The sequence below is a fragment of the Dinoponera quadriceps genome, unplaced genomic scaffold, assembly GCF_001313825.1.
Source record: "Dinoponera quadriceps isolate SergipeBrazil2010 unplaced genomic scaffold, ASM131382v1 scaffold3990, whole genome shotgun sequence".
Classification (NCBI taxonomy): domain Eukaryota; kingdom Metazoa; phylum Arthropoda; class Insecta; order Hymenoptera; family Formicidae; genus Dinoponera; species Dinoponera quadriceps.
In genome coordinates this window covers 99,500-117,106 of record NW_014557982.1, presented here as the reverse complement: position 1 = coordinate 117,106, position 17,607 = coordinate 99,500, and the positions used below count along the sequence as shown (strand labels likewise).

The window sequence follows — 17,607 nt, the reverse complement described above, 5'->3', positions numbered from 1 at the left end:
GCCGCGTGTTACCCCTACTGTATACGATCCAAATGTCGCTGGTTTCTGTCGCACGTGCGGTCAAAGGGGTCTCTCTCTCTCTCTAGAGGGGAGAGAAAATCGACAATCGAGAGTAGGTCGCTCTCATGATGCATCGAGTAATATGTACTAGATTTGAATATCACGCTCTCAACAATTGTCATACCAGCTGTTATCTGCGACGTGAATTATTATCTCTCATTGTGGTCGGATAAAATGCGCGATAAGCTTGTCGAAGTAACGGGATCGAATCCTCGATTTTAATCAGATGTTATGCGACAGTCGACCGATTCTTCGGCGGATCGGCATTACGACGATTTCGAAAGTTCATATCCAAAGCTCGGGAATGTAGCGAAAAGCTCGTCCGAAATGCCCCCCGGAATGTGAGCGATACATGTTAACAGTATGTCGGATGAACGTGTAATCAGGCCGCAAACTGCAAACGCCGCCGCGCGGGTATCCCGCGCGGCACACAAAATGCACGGAATCGCTATAAATTATGCGTATTAAGGATCTCCCGGGTGTAATTTGGTCGCGGTACGGTCAGACGTATTTACTTAATATTACGGTTGCCAACGCAGCCGTGCGGTTCGCCGGTAGTTTCGCGTGAGCTTTGTACCTAACGATCGCGAAATTACACGGTCGACACGACTTAAAACGCGAAGCGGGGACACAACTTTGGTCTTAAGGCAGTTTCACATCGCCCGTATCGATGTGCCGACTGACATACTTTTTAGAACAGGCGACGAACGCGCGACGGCGGGGGCGGTTATCGATTTCACCGTGGGCGCGANGCCTTGAAACGCCCCCCCCCCCCGTTCGAAGATGCTGTGCGCTTTTAAGCTAAGAAAAAAGAAACCGAGAATCCCGATAAGCTGGCAAAATAGCACAAGGGAGCAGAGATGCATTCTGAAGAAAAAAAAAAGGCAACGCAACTGCGTTCCTCTGAGCGAAAATTGCAAGACGATATTAAAAAAGAGGACGCTCGTTGCGCTTATTACGCACACGAAGAAAAATAATTTGCTGGCAGCGAATTTTAGGCCGTCGCAGCAAAATCTGTCAGTTATTGTGTGGACAGCGAAACGGTTTGTTAAGAGTATCAATTGCTATTCGCTGGATTATTTTGCTAGATTTATAAATTAATTTTGCTGCGAGAACAAATTAATAAATGTAGGAAAACATTATATTTTGTCCTAACAGCAAATTAACTTGTCCTAAGGACAAATTTACTCAGCAGAATATTTTCTATCTCGCCAACAAAACTGTTTCTGTTTTAATTATGAATAATTTGCTAATTTAGTTATGCTAACTAAATTTTATTACTGTCGCAGCGAATATACAGTAGCAACGAGATAGTTTCGCTACAACAGCAAAATTATTTTTCTCCATATAGTCTCTATTTCAACGTGATTTAACGGATACATGTAAAACTTTTTGCAAATATAACAGTATCTAATAATATTGTTATGTTATGTATCAAATAATGTTATTTATTTATAGAGATTTAAATTTGGATACAATAATAAGGCTAACAAAGGCAAAAAAGGCTTTGGCAGATGCAAACAAGATCGAACACACAGCCAAAGTAGCATTATTAAACGTAAATATCAGCACTTTCGAGATCTACATTAGATTCTAAGGCCAGCATATTTATAATCGAAAATCATGTATACGATCCCTGATTGAAAGCATAATTAATTACAAATACATTATTCATGGACTGTTATTCGACTGTTTAGGCCAATATTTCCTATTGCATAAAACAAGTACAGATTGACGAGTAATCAGAGATTCGTGAAACTATAATTGTCAAATAATTTATCAAAGAATGACAGGTTATGAATATGTCCTAAATTTCGACTAAATTTCGACTCGGGTATCTCTTTGTTATTTGTAAATTCGTCAAACGTGAAATCGGAAACCACATGTATATTAAATGATTTAACATATCTGGAAATATATGATTGCGTTCCCTGCTCGCGTTCCGGTGTCCTGCTTCCGCCATCCTGGCTTCCCGATCCAACATCCTAGTTCCTGACTGCTCTGAATATTCCGTCCTGGCACTAACACTGACACTGGTATTCGCGTACATACGATAAGGCTCGAGGAACGCGTGTTAATTAACGTGATGCCGACGAGAGGCCGGTGATTTATTTTAAGAGGAAATGACAACTAACTCACCGATTCACGTAGTCTACATCGCGATATATATCTTTCTCGTCAGCTCGAGACGTAATGAGACACTTGAAAAAGTACGCGACACGCGAGAATAGGTTTGACCGCCTTAAAGGTTCAGAATGTTTTAAAGGTCTTGACTATTATAATTGCTCTATTGTTCAATGGAGGCGGACACGGTTGGCGATCGACACGCGATGACGTTGCCATTTTTGCCTATTGTTTTGGTACTATTGCTCGTCGTGTATTTTTCCGCAAGCAAGTGTTACATCACGTGATCGGTGTGTTACAATTTGTATCGGACGATTAAAATATTTCCTCGGCTCTTGGAATATTTAATCGAACTCTCATCGGCGTCGGGTTAATTAACATGTGTTCGGTCGAATGGTATTACGAGTGAATATTTAGAATGCCATAACAGAGCAGCCAGAAACTGGAATATTTAATCAGGAAACCAAAACGGAAGATGCGAGATGCCGGAAAGTGGTCAGCGATAATTATAATTAACACATGAGTTTATCAAATTAAAATTTTTCTAGCAGTGTATCGTATTATTAGACATGCAAATGGTTATCGTTGCTTCTATAATTCTTCTTTTCTTGCCTCTTTTACGTATGCAAATTTTATCGGAGAATTTCCAACGCTAGTGAAAAAAAAAATAAATAAACAGATTATAAAGGAATTTTTATTAGATTATTTAATATTTGCTTGCCATGTTCTTATTCTATCTATAATCGAGTTATATAATTAATTTATTTTGCGTCATTAAAAGAAAAGATAAAAATTAAATGCAAATAGAATATTGATATAGTGTCGGATATTAAATAATTTTGGAACAAGTCTTTTTCTCAAGAGAGACTTAACATGGACGTGGAGAAAATGAAAATAATTTGTTGTATCCAGATGTAACAATAGCTTGTATGATTTTGAGGTTTTCTTCATGATTCTCCAACTTGAACGGAATTTGGAAGAAGTTAATGTAGAGAACTAAAATTTTACTTCGGATTCTCTCTTTTTTTTCCTTTTACCATTTTTCCTACCTTGCAAACAGTGATAAAACCAGTCGAGTATTTCTGTAAAGCGTGTTTCCGCAACACGCCATAAAGCTGTAATACGCCGTTTAAAATGGACCGATTGCGATCTCGCGCGGGGTAGCGAAGTATTCTCTCCGCAATAAAGACATCCGCTCTGCATTTACATTCAATCCGATTGCATCTCACGCTCGAGATCACGACGGTGAAAATGTCGATCGGCGCGCGCGGCTCTCCTTTCGCCTCGCGAACGGCTCAGAAATATTTGACAGGCAATCGATCAATCGCCGAGGAAAGCGGATCAGGGAAGTTCCGATACATCGGGACAATCGGCCGTCCTCGGCTCCTACGCGGGGATATTCCATCACGTGTTATCTCGAAATACGCGTTGACGCTTTCATCACGCGCGCGGACCGAGATGTATCTCGCGCCTATGCGGATATAAAGGCTTTAATCGCAAATTATAAAGTGAAGCCGCTTATAAATTGCGGCGCACTGGAAATTAACGCGATCTGATAGCAGAGATATTGCAGTTTGGGAGAAGGAGCGAGGATGAATTATTTCCTACCTGACCGACGATATCCCCGCGCGGTCGCGAATGCGCGCGCGCCAGCCGATAATAAAGCGCCGGATTAAACAAAGAACCGGAATAATTTTCAATGGAATGATCCCCTCCGCTTGATAGTAACATCTCTATATGCAATATCACCTTTCTCATATTAATGCGCCTGAAATATGCGCGAACGAAATTATCCCCCGTTCGACGCGCGTATCTCTTTTCCCAATAATCTTAACGCGTAACAATATTATACTATCAGCGTTTTGTGTGCATATTTTACTATAAAGCGCCGAATACATGAAGCTGAGTAAAAAATGTCGAAGCACGCGCGAAAAGGATGAAGCATCGAAGAATTTATATCCTCCGCTCTTTGAGCGGAGTCCTCAGAGTCTCAGGTAGCGAGAAAGACAAAGAGACTCAGGTGCAATTTCTTCGCAGTGCCGGCTGCATTTCGTTCGTGCGAATACACACATGCACGTGTGTATGTGTGTGTGTACCCGTGCTCGACAATCTCAGCTGGATATAGTATTTCAAAGCCATCGACCGGAACACACGAGCAAGAAATTAATTACTTTTTTGCCGTTGAGCGCTCTATATAGCCGCCCGATTGAACCGTACCCGTATCATTTCATAGCCGTCAATCAAACGCTCCTCCGCGGATTCCCTCCTTTAGCGGAGTGAGTCGCGTCGCGGAGCAAACACAGATTTGTCGTCGCGAAAAAAAAAAGAGACAAAAATAGAAGAATCGGTGCAAATATCGATCGGAAAAGACGCCCGCGTATCCGTCGCAGCAAATCTCGCCGAGGAAATCTCGCTTTCGCGAGTTGAATATTCGTGCAGCTATTCGCTGCCCCCAAGAGCGGAGTGGGAGAATCCGGCGATGCCAAATTACACGGAAGTCGAACGGGAAAGATTCACGGGAGTGAATTCAGCGACCACGGAGGAAAAAGGGAACCGTTCGCTCGGGACGTCTGTTCGTACGGGGACTCGGAGACGCGGAATTTCACTTACGCGACGTTCAGTGAAATTCTTATGCGTGAAGGGGGACTGTCGTGAGAGCCGGCAGTATCCTCTCGACCGATTTATCGAGCCGTCGCGACGCTGGTCGTCCTTGCTCGCGTGCGTCGCGGGAGTTGCACGATGCGCCGGCTCTCTCGCGGAAAGAAAGAGGAGAAGGAGAGGGAGGGCGTGCACTGTGCGCATAGGGTGCATCGGGCACGTATAACGCAAATGAAACTTAAATGAGTAACTAAATTCCGCCGGTCACGCGAGCGCGACCCCGTCGACTTTTATTGGCGTTTTCGAGAATAAAGGCGCCGGCCGTGCACTTATCAGGCCAGGTGAGACGATGAATCGCCGCCACCTCGAAGAGCGCAAAGCGAGTCCTCTCTTCTCTTATGGAACCCTCCCTGTCTCGTAAACTTCGAACAACTGGTTTTTTGAGCGCTTTCAGATTTATACACTAATATCTACGATAACGAAATACAAGACAAATTGCATGTTAACTCTCTGCTTGGCATATCATTTTATTTTTATTTTTGTTCATCATTGCGTTCATCAGCTGCGAAGCGTCCGAACAAACTCATCTTACAACATTTGAATACTGTAACGCTCTTAGGTCTGTATTAATAGTTGTCACTTGAAACTTGTCTCGTGTGAGATTCTCATATTTTATTTAGTTCACGGTTAGAGTTTAAGTTTTTTATCTGATATTATATCTGTAATCGCGATTCAAATGAAAAACTCGAATCAAACTCTGAAATCAAAGTTGATTATCTCACTTGAGATAAGTTTCAAATAACCATTATTAATACGAGTCTTAAAGAGGTATGCCCAAAGATGACAACAAAAGCATTTATCTACCTATATATATATATATACAATATCTATCTTCCTCTTCCTCCCTTTTGCTCTTGTCTTCTTCCTCCTCCTCCTCTTTCTCTCTCTCTCTCTTTCTCTCTTCCGTGAAGTAGCCGATCGAATTATACGGATTTATCGCTTAGCTAAACAAGCACCGCTAACTGAATAAAGCTCTACTTTGATAATTGGCGATAGCGCTACCAGCGAATTCGCGGTCACGGCTCGGTAATAAATCAACGTCGTTGTTTCGAGTTGGCGGCGCTTATTATTATTGCCGGTGAGTTAATGGCCGGATAAATACGCGGGGCAATTACGATACGCGATACCGGGTTAAATAAATCCTTAACGGCGTGGGCTTCGCGAAGATTTCTTGCTCTCGAACTCGTGAGCGAGACGCCATCTGGATATGTTTTCACCGTCTCCGACGAGTACACTCAACGAAGATATTCGGAAACTCTCAATTACGATCTCTCCGCTATTAACACGAACGCTTCTCCGATATCGGTCTGTAATCGTAATTAAGTACAAAGCGTATTCGCCTCGCTCCGTCGATGACGTCATCGAATCAAACGTGATCTGTACTAGCTCAGCGGAACGTGTGTATCGATAAAAGGATAGGGTGGGGCCGCAATTGAGAAAATTGCAAGGGTATCGGTTTCACCCTCGCGTTGCAGGGGGATCCAGACTGCCGGGTGAAGCGGAGGAATCTCTTTCCGGCCTGGCGCAGTCGATGCGGGGCGCTTCGAAAATATATTTACGGCGCGCGTTACATTCTTGCGTGTAGCCGTAATGGGCGCTGACGAAAAAGTCGATCTTTCGTAAATAACGTTTCGCGAAAGTCGACCGGGGATGGATACGCCCGGCAACGTCGTCGGCGTTCAATTTCGCGAGAGTAATTTCGGAGATGCGAGGCGACGCGCGTTGAAGTCATCCCCGTTCGCGTCCTTCTTTTTTACAGGCGCGCGATGCGAGAGACTCGCCTAATTGTCCGCTTTCGCGCTATCGGCACGACTCTATCGGAAAACTTCAGCAATTTGTCGGATTTATCGTCGCGGTGTTCTTAGTTCCCCACCTGGTCTTAGATTTAGTACCTATCTCCCCCCCCCCTCCTCCGACGCTTGAAATTATCTAAGAGAGTCCACGTGAAATTAAGCGAGAAATAAAAATGTGTTCGCCCCGCTTCCGGAAACTTGATTCGCGCGCCGCCGTGGCGCGTAATTCACCTGCGTGTTTCCATAATTAGATTCGCGTGTAAATCCCTACCGCGCGGGAGGTAATTCTAAATTCGAGCAAACGTTGGGCTAACGAGTGACGCGGACCGAGGCGAAGCGGATAGAAGTGCCGCATGTCCGCGGCGAGGAGATTGTTGCTGTTCCGGGAAAATTTTGTTATTCTCGTTAGTGGAGCGGCGGGATTAATATAGCCGGGCGCCGTCATTTTCCACTTAATATAGGCTGTCGGATATTTTCGAAGCCGACGGAAACGAGCGGCCGACAATAGCGGCCGGTCAAATCTATTTTCACGACGCGCGCCAGGTTAGTCCCGCGATTAATCGCGTTACTGTGTATCGCTTGCTTGCTGTTACTGCTGTCCGTGCTGCTACCAGTGGTCAAACGAGCATTCATCGCAAATGAAGCGGACCACCACGGCTCAGCAAGGTCTCGGGTGAAACGTTGAAATGCGTTTCACCGCCGTTAGGAACCGCGCGGGCCGCAGAGCGATGCCTTCTGATTATTCCAAGGTAATTAGAATATCAATAATTTAATGCCGTACGTGACGACGCGCGTTCGACCGGCTATTATTGTCGAAGGTGCGCTAGATTCAATGGTTCCGATCGTAACGTCGGTAAACATCATTCGATTCCTCGAAAGCTGTCGAGCGTGACGTGATTTTCTCGCGGAAATCGTTTTTTCCCTGCGACTTGCGAAAGTAAAGAAACGCATGTTACTCGATATCGAATCACATCGAATACAATGTCTGATATTTACAATGCGTGTTCTTAAATATAAGTAAATCATTATTACATTGAGAACAATTTCCATCGGATAAACCGATTAAACCATATATCCGATTGTTATTTTTATTGTCCGATCAAGTGATGGATATTTTTATCCGATGAAATTACCGATGCAGTTACCGATGAAACCTAATCGGAAAATTAGTCTCCCTTTGTATATCCGTTGTAACTTTTATCGGATAAAGACACGGCTTGATTGAATAAAATAACGAAACGGTCGGACGTTGCGACCTGATCGGATATTTTTCTTAGTGTAATATAATGTCCAGTTATTTCATTTATTTCAGATCCTTCTTCGAATGTTTATTCGACATTACAATTTAATATCTCGGTACATTTCCACAACGTTCATATATATTATTATTATTATTATTATACATGATAAACGCGAAATTGTGCATAGTGGTAAATCATAAGGCAAAGCGTACGGGAATGTCACGTTAACACACCTTCCACGTTCGCAGTTCGCCAAAGTTGAGGATAAATCGGTCTCCGACTCGGCAAGCCGCTTACGAACGGCGGAGCGCGACCGCCGCGGACCTTCAGAGACGCGGCTCGTAATTTCAGCGCGTTTTACGATTGATAAACCGTCCCGCAAAATTTCCGCCGGCAATTTCCCGGGGCCATTGTGCGCGGCGAATATGACCGCGCGCCTGCCATTGTTCGTCGCAACGGCTAATTTTATCGACCGGCCACGGTACCGCTAACGAGCTCGCCGCGAAACGGTCCACGTGGCGAGATCGCATCAAGGTCGACTGCGAGACGAGCCAAGGGTGCGGCCCGAGAATCACTGGTGTCATTGTAACCCACAGTTACACGGTGGTAATCGGCATCCCCGCGCGGCCAATCAGCCCGCCATTGACTTGCAGTTGGGATTTGGTCGCTCGATCGCGCTCCAACCCCCGAGAGCTGCCGCCGCCACCCCCGAAACGACCGACCGGGCCGGTCGATCTTTGGCGGCGCGAAGCCGCGTGTTTACCGGTCCCGACCTAGGAAAATATTTTCCCCCGCCGTCGTGGGTGGAGACCCTAATCATGTTCCCGACCCCTCCGATCCTTCCTCGTGAGGGGTGCCGTCTACGAGGCCACAAAATAGAGGGGTGTCCCTTCGGTGCGATCCAATTAATGGGTTGAATAGCGACTATTGGCTCTGACGCATAGCGATGGCGATCTTTGCGGAAGAAATGACGCGCGGTTATCTCGACCCACACCGAAGGAAGTCTGAGAAAGTTACACATCACTCGAACATGGTTCCGAATGTTGACCGATTCATTCCCCGATATTCAAAAGATTCATCGTCTATGCGCGCGTCTATTTATCGCGATATTCTTTCGAGGCGATATTCTTTTACATATCCGAAATAAGACACGGCTGTGTGGGAAAAGGATTTGGTAACAATTACCAAACATTTATTTTGAATAGTTTGAAATAAATGACTCGGTTACGTTACCCAATTCGGTTAGTTACACGTATCATGCAACTATATGATTTTCTTACTGTAACCGAATCATTTAACTGAAACCATTCAACTAAATGTTTGTTATTAAATTTTTTTTCAGCGTATCAGAAACTCCCTCGTGTCAAATTTAGCCTTCGATATTACGTAGTGTAATTAATTTGAACTTTAAGATTAATTAGTGGTATTAAAGAATAAGAATAAATAGCTCTTCTTTTTTCGCCATTTCCGGAAGATATTCTCGAGAAAGTGTGCGTCATGAAATATCCATCCTTGCAAATAATGAATACCGCTCAAAGAAAGAAGGTTAAAAATTAAAATTGGATTCATAAGACACGAGACTATTCTGTTGAATTTTGTATTCCTGCCGCTAAGACGAGCATATTATAATCTGCTTTCGACCCCACGTCATCCCCGAGAGATCAATCACATTCACCGTCGCCGATATCGGCAAGGAAAGGCGGGAGGACGGCTTCTTCGCCGGAGAGCCTTGGCGAAAGTGAGAGAACCCGCAATCTCCCCCGGAACCGCGTTATCCAATTAACGATTTGCGGAGCAATAACCCCGATGAAACGCGGCTTTCTCCACCAACCCCTCTGCGTACGCTACCCTCGATCGACCCGGGACGAGTCGTCATGGTGTATTCAATGGTCCCGGCCTTGTCGGACGGCGGAGCTGCGAAGCGTGGGTGGCGAGCGAAGCGAAGTTCATCGACGAGCTTTTGATGTCACTCGATTAAGTAGAACCGAAATTGTTTCCGATTGTTTTCGATCTGCCGTCTGTGTGCTTTCGCGGCTCATGGGGCGGTTAATCGCGCGTACAACAGATTCGCTAATCAAAGCAAGCCGCAATGTTCTCGCAGGTGCATCCACGTACCTGCTGATGATTAGCGAACATCATCCGCACGGGTCTCATACCGCGCCGCGTAAGCGTTTCCTAAATACTGCGAACACCACACGTTCTGTTTCTACGAACCGACCGGTGTTGGACCGAGTAACTAATCGTGTTTGTGTAAATTAATTTGGATGAAGGAACTAGGACGCGAGCTATTAAATTTTTTTAAAGAGCTATCTCGATCACGCACTCCGAGCGCGTATTACCCGCTAAATGCGATCCCTGTTTCGGTTTAGCGCACTTAGCGCTGAACCTCGAAGCGCCACAACTCCGACGCGCGCTGAAATCTCGTTCTGAATAATTAAAATAACTCCGGATAAAGTGATTTCCGTCGAAACACCCGCTCTCGCGAACAGCCTTGGCAATTACATAAATTAGAGGGGCGGGATGGTAGAGGAGGGGGAAGGGGAGTTGAGGAGTTGCTGATGAAAACGTCAAACGAACTGGCGGAGCAGTTGCGCGTCTCTATTAATGCCGGCCTCGGGAAGGGCGCAACGCGAAACCGTGAAAACTTATTCCACGCCGGTCGCACCGCCGTACGCCGGAAATCTTTCATTGTCGACAATTCAGACAATTCGACGTTGACAGGTCAGATTTGCGAGCGCGGGCGTTATTAATTTGTGCGCCGCCGACCCGACGCCTTGGGAGTTCGACCGAGTTTTTATCGGCGCGCGCGTACGGCGCTTCGGCCTGTTTCGTTTCACACGTCACTCGCAAACCAATTCACGTGTTATTATTTTAAGTGTAACAACACGATGACGTTACATTCTGCCAGGAGGGGCGGTATTAATGACGATACACACATATTAGAGTTGGATAAATTAACCTTGTTTTCAGTTAAGTTAAAAAAGTTAATGGTCTGTACAATTAACTTAGTTAAGTTAAAAGCTACCTAAACGGAAATTCATTCAAATTGAGTGAAAATTAAATTAACTTATTAAAATTAAAAGTTAATTATGCAAAACTATATATATGTATGTGTGCGCGAATTTACATCGCACGGCGTTCGCGTGATGTTATATTAGCATCGACACAAATATCGATATGCCGTAAACGGAGAAATGCGAACGCGAATCTATGTTATTTTCTTTATCCCGCGTCGCGAATACCTCTTTGAATTGCATTCTGCAAGGCGCGGCTGTCTGGTAGCGCGGTCGTGTTTTTGAATTTCAAATTCAAGTCGCGTCAGCTGTCCAGAAGTGTAATCTCACAGTAGACTCCTTATAGTTTTAATTTCACTTTGAACGCTTGGGATAACTTGAAATCCCGCGATTCGCCTGACGATACAGCCGCATTATCATTTCATCTGAATGAGAAGCGAGGAGAGCGCACTGAGCTGTTCTCCAACGCGTAACGATAAAAGGCCGTGCATAACGTGATCGGATGCTCCAGATATTGCGGCGGCAGTAATAACGGAGCGATGGAAGTTCTGCAACGTCGGCTAATGCAGCGGAACCATTAATCGTAAAATTTTTTTACCGAGCAATATGCAGTAAAGACCGCTTTGCGCTGCTGCGCCGTGTAATAGCCGTATGAAGCCCGGGCTCGGCCGATGACGATGCCGCTGCACTTCGAATCTATTTCCGTTTCCGTTCTGCAACATTGTCCGTCGCTGGGCAATGTCGAGTTGAGCCGAGTCGAATGTGTCTCCAGCAACCGCGTCAGCAACGTCGCCTCCTGAGAAGCACGCTCAAGAGGCATGCGGAAGTGCGTTCTAACGCGAAGGGAAGTGGCGGCCCAATTTCTACGTGCACGTGGGTATCTATGGTCAGACAGCTGGCAAGCTTGGACATGCACGTATTGACGTTGAGTGAGACGTTCACTTCGGGATTCAGGTGGGCACGACGCGTCTTCGCGTTCACGACTACGTCGGTGATAGAATAGCAGCAGTGACATCGCGAGCGTGCGTTATACTTCCGGAGGAACAAATTACATCGATCAATTCGCAGAAGTGTGCGTTGTGTCTGTAGAAATATTTGTGATATTAAACCTGCAGTGCGCGTTGTCATTACATCGATTTGTTGATAGCTCTTCGACACATCAGAAACAGAGTCTTATCTCGGGAGAGGTCAAGTTACGCAACACTACGTATGGGACAGAACCGTAACACGAGGTTATTATCGCTATATATTTTTAACGATACACAAAATGCCACTGATGTTATCGCGCGCTTTATGACCAATGTATATGTAATCCTGATCATTTTTTCACTCTGCACCGATGCGCATCGAATTTCGCGAAAACACGTTCGCTTTGTGGAAACGTGAACAGCGAAAGTATGGAAACAGTTATCGCAGGAGCGTGCTGAATTAGATTACATCGCGCCTCCGCTCTTATCAGCCTTGGCAGTGACCGCGACGCGGTGAGAACCGACGATAAGCGGCCCGGCCGCAATTAAGGCGTCGCCAAATGTAATTTTTTTTTTCCGTTCTTTATCGGTGCAAAAGTACGATAGCAGACATCCCGTTCCTCCCTCCCTGGAACGGTCGATCGGCTTAAATTACACGCACTCACCGAGGTACGATACGTTCGCGTACAGGTAGTAAAGCAGCCAACGGCACCATCGGAACAACCTGACGGCCGAACGGCGAGCGACAACGAGCTCGATCATCGTAGCGCGAACGTAGGTGGACGATGCTTCGGCTTCGAGTAATGCGATCCGCGCATCGGCGATCCGCGTACTGAAGTGGCCCACATTTTATAAACGTCCGTCGTATCGCGTACCACTGCATAATGTGGGGACCGTCTAGCGAGAAAAGGAGAGCAGAAACGGGAGGGAGCGAGAAGGAGGACATTCGTGCACGTCTCCCCTACTTGAGAGACCGAACGAATGACGCCATTCGTAATTAGGATGAAGATCCGGGCGTTGGACCTCTGCGCGCCCTTGGTGCGGCGTATCCGCGCGTAGGAGACCGTAACGAACGCGACTGTTCCCTCTTTCTCTCTCTCTCTCTTTCTCTCTAAAAAAAAGGAAAGGGGAGAAAAAAAACCGCGCAAAAAAAATTTCTGTCCATTTGCCTAATTCATATCTGCGTCGCTCAAGTTTTCGCTGTAATCTCGTTGCAGTGATTCCGTATATTACTCAAATTGCTATCGCGTCTCGTATTCCAAGCCACTCCGCCGGTCGTCTCGGAGCGCATCGCGAAAAAGCCCCGATAACAACAAATGCAAAATTATTCATAAGGAAGATTGCACGCGTAATGAACCCCGGCGCATCGCGGCCGCGATTCAATCTGAAATGGTAATAGTGGAAGTAATTAACGCCTCGTCGCGCTACACGGCGCCCGACAAAGATGGCGAGTTCGCGCAATTATTAAATTCGCTCCGTAGCGCATCACCGCCGCGCGGGCATCCATTGTACCGTTGCCGTGTCGACGGAACTCGTAGCTATGAGAGCTATATTCCCACCCGGTATATGTGCGCGCGAGATATTATGCTCATTGCTTCCGTTATGTGATAGTTAAATATAGTCATCGCGCGACACCAAATTGCGTTTACCGCCGAATTCAGTGCCGAAGCGCGTCATCGCGTCGCCGGCGAAAAATTCTCTCGCGACGAGACAATAGCGCGGCTTATTTAACGAAATTCAACCGCTTTCGTAAAATCCTCCGCCGTGGAAAGGCGTAATCCAGTCGTTTCTTGAATAATCCTCGAATTTTATCCCAATCTCAGATGTAAAAATAATATTTGCAATTATTACTTTTGCTATTAATAGCGAATTGATAATTTTAATAGGATAAAGGCCAATAAAACTTTGTATGGGTAATTTAGTGTAATAGAGAAACAATTATATTTTCTCTTAACTTCGTGGAGACATAAAATTATTCAATATTTCATCATCCAGACGTTTCGGTTCTAATTCGAATCCTCTTCAGCGATAATAATATTACGACAAGAAATATTTAACAGACTTAAGATTTGGCTTTGCACTTGTGCACAGGTTCTTATTGGGCCTTATCTTATTTAAATTGATTTTACCAGTAGAGTCGATCAACGCTATTATTTTGAATCGATAATTAAAATAAGTTATCTAAAATTATTATTATTATTATTATTATTTGTTGTTGTTTGGGCGGTAGAAGTTTTTCCTTTGGAACAAAAATACATAATTAGTTACATTTGCTTGCTTTATAAAGAAAAAAAGCAAAAATAAATTAATTAAAAGTATTCAAGATAAAAATTACAAAACATCAAGATAAGAGACTAACGAGATTTCACAAAAAAAAACGCGACGTTAGAACGGTTGGGATTAAAATCGTTTTGGGATGACAAAATTGATAGTGACAAAAATAAATGATGGAAGGTGCGTCCTTGATACTGGAAGCATTATTTCCCAGATATACGAATCCATATTCTTCGGGTAAAATATCTCCCAATTCGGAAGAATTCGGAAACCTTTCGGGAATTTCCAGACGTATCGGAAAAGTGCGACGCCGACCCGGAAGAGGGTGATTTTCACGCTATGTTACACGGTTTGGCGGAATCCTCGTCGCGGCAGGATTTTCGATACAATATCTATATAAAGAGATGAAGTGACACTTGGAGTCCCAACAGGACGCGACGCATAAGCAGGATATCGTCGGAACACGCTGGGAAAAATACAGTGCAATGCAGCGCAAAGGGACGACCATCCCCTCGTTGTAAACTCTCGCATTGTCGGTACCGCTTCTCTCACCGGACACGAACTTTACGCGAGACATTATCGTACCGGCGCCCCACGGTGTTGTTCTCATAAAGGGATTCCCAGAAACAGCGAGGATCCTACGGAAACTGCGCGGGCGACTCGCAAACTTCGACGGTCGTATCCTTGCCGACGCGACGCATCCTGCAGAAATGGAAGCCGGCCTATCCCGTCGTTCGCGACTTCTCTTTTTGCAGTCGCGAATGCGCGACTATCACGCGATGAACCGCGACTCCGTCTCTCTAATGTCAGTTATAATTTCTCGTGGGGGGGGGAGGGGGGGGGACGGCGATGTCGTGACCGTGGCTCGCAATTTTCGGAGGCAGACATTCATCGTGCGAGCGATTCGTAATTTCGAGAATGCGAACCACCGTGAAAGGCGAAAGTGAGGAACGAACGTTGCAAGATGCATAATAATGCGACTCGTCGAGTTGCAACGTTACTTCGTCCACGTTCGATACACGTTCTCGCAGGTGGGAGAAATTTCGACGAGAATTTTGCAGATCACCGTCGGACGGCTCCAAAGTAGCGTCGAATGGAGAGAGTGAAAATAAGATTTACGGTTGGTCAATATTCGAAATGCAGCGGGATGGAAAAGAAAAATATCCGCGCACAGTGTGGAGAGCGAACGCATCGCGGGTGAAATATGGAAAACGAAATATTGACAGCTTACACTTGACCCACATGCGGTACAAAGAGCGAGCGAGCGCACCGCCGGAGCGCTCAACAAAATGCACGTGTTCACGTAATAAATGGGAAGGGCAGCACACAGCCGCGCGAACGCGTCGGGAATAGTATAATCCGCGGATAAACGGGAATTGCGGAAATGTCAACGTAACGAACGACGCAGTCGTTCGGTCGTTAAGTGTAACGCGGTTGCATTCTCCCTATCACACGGAGACATTTAAACTCGAGCTCGCGTCTCGAAATAAATCAAATCGTTTCGAATAAATCAAACGCAAATACCAAAACGGACTGCGGAGCTTGACGTTGTAGGATGACGGGGGGGTCGATTTCTCCCCAACTGTGTCGAATTGCACGTTGCGTATTCACCGGCTGAGATGTGAAATCTCGTCTCGGGAAATCGTCCCGAGCTCGACCTCGCGATTCACCGCGGGGAAATTTCGCATCTCGCGGCCGTTATGTCATCATCCGGCCTAGATACCGCGCAGCCGATTGGACACGTCTTTCCGGACTTGACGTATAAATCTCGCGGTGCTGCCGCCTCCACCCCGCTCTCGCTCTCGGCATGCGGCGACAACATCGAAGTCAAAATCGAAATCGCACTCACCACGATCACGATTCCATGAAGCCGCCGCAGATCCTCCTCGACGCGATGTCAGGCAATTTCGACCGCAGCTGGGCGTGTGCACCGACGGAAGCGCAGAAGTTCACCGTTGCATAATGACGTAACTTCTCTCCTAATGCGGCGAGTAACTAATGCACGGCGCCTGAAAGATTATGAAAATAACGTTAACGACTGACGTGTCTATGCGGCTGCGTGGAATTTGCAATTCCGAGAGCTCGTGCGTTTGACAAACAGAAAATTTCGGTACCTTCGCTGTATAATCTGAAAAATCGAGAAACGGAGGATATATCGATAATGGAGCCGCATAAACTGAAGAGAAATTTTCCTCCGTGGTGATTCCTACTGTACGCTGTGAAAAATATTCGCGTGGTAAAACGCGCCCGCTCAAAAATGCATCAGAAAGCATCCGGTCTCTCTTTCTTCCTCTCCTGCGATATTAAAAAAAAAACAGCCATTTCGCCGCCAATTTTTCACTCGCGGAATGCGCGAGCTGTTCGAGAAAACAACGGAAAAAAGCGGAGTGATCCTTGAATCGGTTACGTCCCAATTTCACGGTACCTTCGCTTTGTTTCCACATCACGTTTCGCCCGGAATCGAAAAAGGAATGCCAAATAATCGAGGGAGGATCGAGAAGAGTACGAAGTGAAAACGACGTAGGAAGTTATAATCCGAGCTCGTCAATTATCTTCCTTGTTCCAAATAACACGGAATACAAGAGGGCTAGAATATCCTACATCCCGGATAAACTCTCTTAAGTTGAATTAATGAAAATGTCACTAACTGAATCACTGAAAATATCACTAATTAAATCAATGGAATAATATTCCATTATATAATGATAGAATATATTCCGTTATTCCATTATATAATGATAGAATATTATAATAATCAATAAGTATTCATTAATTTTTCTCTTCCATTCTTCCACTTAGCTCTTTTGTTTAATATTTCGTTGCTTCCGACCGGTAAGAGATTAATTGCAAATCGCTGTTATGTTTCTCGTAGCAAAAATATATATGCACATCGTATATGTATTCAATCATATGTCATATTTAACGTAATTCGTATGATAGTTGACTTAAAAGCTAGATGTTTCGAGTCCTATCAGGATAAGCATGTTTTTCCAATACGATACAAATTAAATCAATTAAACATAATTATATAAAAATACTTTACGTAAAATCATTGGCAATACCTTAAGCATAGGATTAAGATAATAAAAGAGAAGTAATAAATAATATTGTGTTTCACAGTTTCTGCAGTTAGATTTCTTCGATGGAAACAGTTGCTGCTATTAACAGATTCCTTCGCATAGACTTTTGCAGCGAAATTTTCCTGATTTTCAGTGCTACATCTATAACCATGATCGGTAGGTGATCAGGTGATTATAGCTGCTTCTCGGTAATGATACATTGATTGTACTTTAGAGAGAAGGACCCAGGGTCTCGTTGATCCCTCGAGATGCGAGATTACACACCAGCTGTTCTCCTGCGCGAAGCGATGCGGCAAAGACGCGGCTGCGCGTGATAATAAACGCGAAGTAGCCGCGTACAGGTCGTTCGGGCAAAACGGTTAAAAGGTTTTGCTCTCGTATCCTCTGTGTCGTCG

General features: G+C 45.2%; 1 protein-coding gene across 2 annotated transcripts in view; it reads right to left on the bottom strand.

Annotated features, from left to right (window-relative positions):
• LOC106749567 (kazrin) overlaps nt 1-17,607 on the bottom strand; it is a 157,299-nt gene that overhangs the window by 131,536 nt on the left and 8,156 nt on the right. Inside the window, exon 1 of one of the 2 annotated variants that reach the window (XM_014629183.1) lies at nt 15,982-16,081. The exons of the other annotated variant lie outside the window; for it this stretch is intronic. The gene's annotated coding sequence lies outside the window, so the exon portion shown is untranslated. Of the gene's footprint in view, nt 1-15,981; nt 16,082-17,607 lie in introns of those variants that run through there. 2 annotated transcript variants of the gene reach the window in all.